Source organism: Rhagoletis pomonella, unplaced genomic scaffold, assembly GCF_013731165.1.
Source record: "Rhagoletis pomonella isolate Grant_MI unplaced genomic scaffold, Rhpom_1.0 Rhpom_scaffold_00005, whole genome shotgun sequence".
NCBI lineage: Eukaryota > Metazoa > Arthropoda > Insecta > Diptera > Tephritidae > Rhagoletis > Rhagoletis pomonella.
The window spans coordinates 3608012-3614128 of record NW_023458559.1 but is presented as its reverse complement, the minus strand read 5'-3'; positions in this window follow the sequence as shown (position 1 = coordinate 3614128).

The window sequence follows — 6117 nt, the reverse complement described above, 5'->3', positions numbered from 1 at the left end:
CTAGTAGCCATTTATAACAGATTTTGGGTCGCTTAGTCAAAAATGGAAACATATATACATATTTGAAATTTAAGAAAACAAGGCAAATAGCAAAACCGGCTAAAAACGGCTATTTTTTCTGCAAAACGGCTAACAAATCGGCTGCCGGCTAAATCGAAATTTCTTCGGCTCTTTGCTATCGAAACCGGCTAAATCTAGCCTGAAAACGGCTAAAATGGCAACACTGCTCACAAGTGTCAAAAATGTGTCAAAACGTGCCGAAAGTGTCCAGAGCGTGAGGAACGCAAAGAACCACATTTCGTGCCCGGAATCAACAAATCAGCTCCAAACAATGATTTACGTGTATTTATCTTATATGGCTAATAAAATTACCAAACAACTACATTTTCTGAAAATTCTGTGGTATTTTCCACTATTGTGTTCTACAAAATTTGCTTTCGGATTTAAATAACAGCTGTTATTTCAAATTGCCCTTTTGCACATTTGTGCCCGGAAAAAGTCCGGGCTGTTTCGTCCACAAAGAAGAAAACATTTACGATCCAAAAGTGGAACGTATTCGCTCTATATTACCCATATTTCTAGCGTGAGGAACGCTTTCTGGGCTGAAATCGGAGCCGAGCTGAGCGAAGCCGTTCCGAGCTGAGTGAAGATTTCAAATTGCTGTAGCTCACTGCTGGGCGCTGCCTTGCCCGAGGGCAAAGCTCTTTTAAGCTTTCTATACATTTTTTTATATGCGCATGCATAGTAAAAGCTCTCTCTGCCCACTAATGCTGTAGCTATATCAAAGTGTTCATACAGCAAGCTTTTTCATAAGAATTGTGGAGCTGAAAGCAAAGCAGTTTTTGATTTTGAATTTTGTATTTAATTTTTCAGCTTCATGACGCTGCCCTAAACAAAATAGCAAAATCTATACATATAATAAAATTGTAACAGGTCGATGTCTGTACATTATAGATATTAAAGAAAAATTAATGTGGGGGGTCTTTATTAGAGCACCAGAGGCCAAATCAACCATTTTTAGAATTTTTGTCTGTCTGTCTGTCTGTCTGTCTGTATGTTTGTTCGCGCATCACTCGAAAACAAATGCATGGATTTGAATGCAGTTTTCACCGATGTCTAACTTAAAATATAGGAAGAAAAAAAATAGAGAGTTGCCTCATGTTCGAAAATTGGAGTTTAAGTAAATTGATAAGAAAAAACTAATATTGCAATATGGGCGTCAAAAGAAAGAGGCTGAAGAAGACTTACAGCCAAAAATATTTTTTTAGAGTTGCCACCTGTTTGAAGATGTACATTTAATTTAATTTACAGGATAAATTGAATATTGCAATATGGGTATCAAACTGAAAGGGTTTAGGAAATTATACTGCCGAAAACATTATTACGGAGGGCTGCCACCTGTTTGAAAAATTTTATTGTATTAAATTGATAAAATAAATGAAATCTATATCTACATCTATACATATAATAAAATTGTAACAGGTCGATGTCTGTACCTTATACATATTAAAGAAAAATTAATATGGTGGGTTTTTATTAAAGCTACAGAAGCCAAATAAAAAATTTTTTGAATTTTTGAATCACTGTCTGTCTGTATATTTGTACGCGCATCAGTAGAACATGGAATTGAATGCAGTTTTCACCGATGTATCGGAGTATTAATACGGTAAAGTGAATACTGCAATATGGCTGTCAAAAGAAAGAAATTTACAAAGGCTTACAGCTGAAAATATTTTTGTGGAAGGTTGCCACCTATTTTAAAACTTTAATTTGATTTAATTGATAGCATAACTAAAGAGGCTAGGAAATTTTAATGCTAAAAATATTTTTAGGGGATTTGCCAACTGATTGAAAAATTGTATTCATTAAAATTTGTAAAATAAATGAAGTATTGCAATACGAATATTAAACTAAAGAGGATTAGGAAGCTTACTTGTGAAAATATTCTTGAAGCGGGTTTGAAAACTTTAATTGAGTTAAATTTATAATATAAACTAAGTGTTGCCACATGGGTATTAAACGAGAGTATTTGAGAATTATAAAATTGCAACAGGCCGATATCTGTACCTAATCTATACATATAATAAAATTGTAACAGGTCGATGTCTGTACATTATAGATATTAAAAAAAATTAATGTGGGGGGTCTTTATTAGAGCACCACAAGCCAAATCAACCATTTTTAGAATTTTTGTCTGTCTCTCTGTCTGTATGTTTGTTCGCGCATCACTCAAAAACGAATGCATGGATTTGAATGCAGTTTTCACCAGTGTATTGCCAGAGGTCTAACTTAAAATATAGGAGGAAAAAAATTAGATAGTTGCCACCTGTTTGAAAATTGGAGTTTAAGTAAATTGATAAGAAAAAATGAATATTGCAATATGGGCGTCAAAAGAAAGAGGCTGAAGAAGGCTTATAGCCAAAAATATCTTTTTAGAGTTGTCACCTGTTTGAAAATTTACATTTAATTTAATTTATAAGATAAATTGAATATTGCAATATGGGTATCAAACTGAAGGGGTTTAGGAAATTTTATTGCCGAAAATATTTTTAGGGAGGGATGCCACCTGTTTGAAAAATTTGATTGTATTAAATTGATAAAATAAATGAAATCTATATCTACATCTATACATATAATAAAATTGTAACAGGTCGACGGCTGTACCTTATAGATATTAAAGAAAAATTAATATCATGGGTTTTTATTAAAGCCAAATAAACAATTTTTAGAATTTTTGAATCTCTGTAAGTCTGTATATTTGTACGCGCATCAGGTGAAAACATGGAATTGAATGCAGTTTTCACCGATGTATCGCTAGAGATCTAACTTCCAATATAGAAGAAAAAATTAGAGAGTTGCCACCTGTGTTTAAAATTTCAATTTATGTCAATTGATACGGTAAAGTGAATACTGCAATATGGCTGTCAAAAGAAAGAAATTTACAAAGGCTTACAGCTGAAAATATTTGTGTGGAAGGTTGCCACCTATATGAAAACTTTAATTTAATTTAATTGATAGCATAAATTAAATATTGCAATATTGGCATCAAACTAAAGAGGCTAGGAAATTTTAATGCTGAAAATATTTTTAGGGGATTTGCCAACTGATTGAAAAATTGTATTCAATAAAATTTGTAAAATAAGTGAAGTATTGCAATACGAATATTAAACTAAAGAGGATTAGGAAGCTTACTTTTGAAAATATTCTTGAAGCGGGTTTGAAAACTTTAATTGAGTTAAATTTATAATATAAACTAAGTGTTGCCATATGGGTATCAAACGAGAGTATTTGAGAATAATAAAATTGCAACAGGCCGATATCTGTACCTAATCTATACATATAATAAAATTGTAACAGGCCGATGTCTGTACCTTATACATATTAAAGAAAAATTAATATGGTGGGTTTTTATTAAAGCTACAGAAGCCAAATAAAAATTTTTTTGAATTTTTACGCGCATCAGTAGAACATGGAATTGAATGCAGTTTTCACCGATGGATCGGAGTATTAATACGGTAAAGTGAATACTGCAATATGACTGTCAAAAGAAAGAAATTTACAAAGGCTTACAGTTGAAAATATTTTTGTGGAAGGCTGCCACCTATTTGAAAACTTTAATTTGATTTAATTGATAGCATAAATTAAATACTGCAATATCGGCATCAAACTAAAGAGGCTAGGAAATTTTAATGCTAAAAATATTTTTAGGGGATTTGCCAACTGACTGAAAAATTGTATTCATTAAAATTTGTAAAATAAATGAAATATTGCAATACGAGTATTAAACTAAAGAGGATTAGGAAGCTTACTTTTGAAAATATTCTTAAAGCGGGTTGCCACTTATTTGAAAACTTTAATTCAGTTAAATTTATAATATAAACTAAGTGTTGCCATATGGGTATCAAACGAGAGTATTTGAGAATAATAAAACAGCAACAGGCCGATATCTGTACACAATAGATGTTAATGAAAAATTAATAGGGGGCTTATTAGATCAACAGAAACCAAATATAAAATTTTGGTATGTTTGTCTGTATGTTTGTAAGCGTATCACGCAAAAGCTAATGTTTGGAATTAAATGCAGTTTTCACCGATGTACATATTGCTAGAGCTCTAATTGAAAATATAGAATCAATTTTTTTTTGTTTTAGCTTATCGTCGATCATTATTCCTAGGTATTTGAACGTATTAACTTTTTCCAGTGCATCGTTGTTATATTTAGAGTTAGCAACGGACCGTTCTCAAAATTTCGCCTTGATATAACCAAAAACTTAATTTTTTTTTTATTTCTGTGTGGAAGGTTTTTCGCTAAAAAAATAAAACTTTTCGTTGTTGGTGCCAAAAAATTAAAAAATCTGAGACGTCACGTTTTACAATTTCATACAGTTCTCTTTACAATGTATTTCACTAAACTACTAAATAATGAAAATAAATATTCTGACCAAAAATTTACTCGGTATGTAGCTCGGGATATTCCTAAAATTCTTATACAGACTAAAACGTAAAAAACCAATATATCTCTAAAACCAATTATGCTGGGGAACTGAAACTTAGCACTGATGCATATATTGCAAATGCATTGGAAAGGCTGTATCGATATACATTTACGTAAACGCGCAAGTATCATTCAATTGGGAACCATTTTCTCCTAGATTTCTAAATCCCATTGAACTATTGTAACTTTGTCTTTAATTTTCAGTAAGGTAAAATTTATGTGAAAATTGTGAAGAATTTTTTTAAATTTTTCACAAAGAATGGAGCTTTGCTTTAACGAGTTTCGCTATAAACTATCTTATCCTATTTGCATAAAATTATAGCCGTTTTCGTTGTTCGGAATAAACTCAAAAAATACTGAATAGAGTTCCGTCAGATTGTCGGAGGTTATCTTACATACATATATGGTCCAATTACATGCTACTATAAAACTCGATAGGTGGTGCTGGAGTAGAGTTATTTATAAAAATCGTATTTATTAACAGAGTTTGTTCAAACTTTAAATGTGAGCTATGTACCTGTATGATGGAAAATTTTTTTGATAAAAATTTACTCGATTAGAGCCGCTGGAGTTAAGGTTGAAATCCATAACACGTATTCATTTTATGGTAAGCAATGGTTTTGCAGAAAATGAACCCAATGGATGGCGCTGCAGCCAAAATGTATAGAAACCACGTGTGGTTGGTCTGCTTTGGACCTATGTTTAAGTTATACGATTTTAGTTTTCAGATGTCTAAATGAAGGATGGGCTTAAGTTTTTCTGACGCCCACATGCACGATCATGCGGTCTTGCATCTACCCAGAAACAGTTCATAAATTTTACCACGAATTGTAAAAGTGGTGAATTAACAAGGAAAGATTACCGCAGGTATATCAATTGCTTCATTTGAAAGATACCTAAGAGATCTCTCGCCTCATTTAGCAATGTACCGGAAAACTTTTCATCCTGTGGGACAGCGAGGATTCTTGGCCCTCCTATAAAGAAAACGCACTTCTGTGCTCTTGAGTTTCCCTATAAGAACTTTTATTGGCATACGCATCTCACCAATGTTGTAGTTGCAAGATCATACAAAAAGATTACGCATGATTGGCAGAGATCTCACAGATGGAAATAAGACCATCAGTAAAGGTCATGACACCAAAAGGGATTGGTATTCCATATGGTACCACCGCGTTACAATTATTGGCCTATGTGTAAGGAGGATACTGCACCTTAGTGGTTTCAACTTAAATCAAAAATTTTGACTTTACAGACTAATTTTGTTTTTAAACGCTCTTTTGCATTGGCCACCGCAAAAGCTCTTATTAGGCGCCGCGAAGTAAGCGGGCATTGGCTAGTATTCAAATAAAAACGAATTTTATAATAATCTTTTGAATAAAATTGAGCAAATATTTATGCCGCTTTTCATTGACGGTAAGTTTTGTGGTACCTTTGCAGCCGAGTAAAGGAGAAAAGCTCCGCTTCGCTTCATTCAGTGTGAACACCAGCAGCTTCGCTTTGTTCAGCCTTGCTTCGTTCGGCGCTGCTCGACTTTCTATGTGAACGCACCCTTAGAAAAAACAAATACCTAATGTAGTAGACAGCCATGAATCTCTTAATGTATAAAACAAGACTCATCCTTA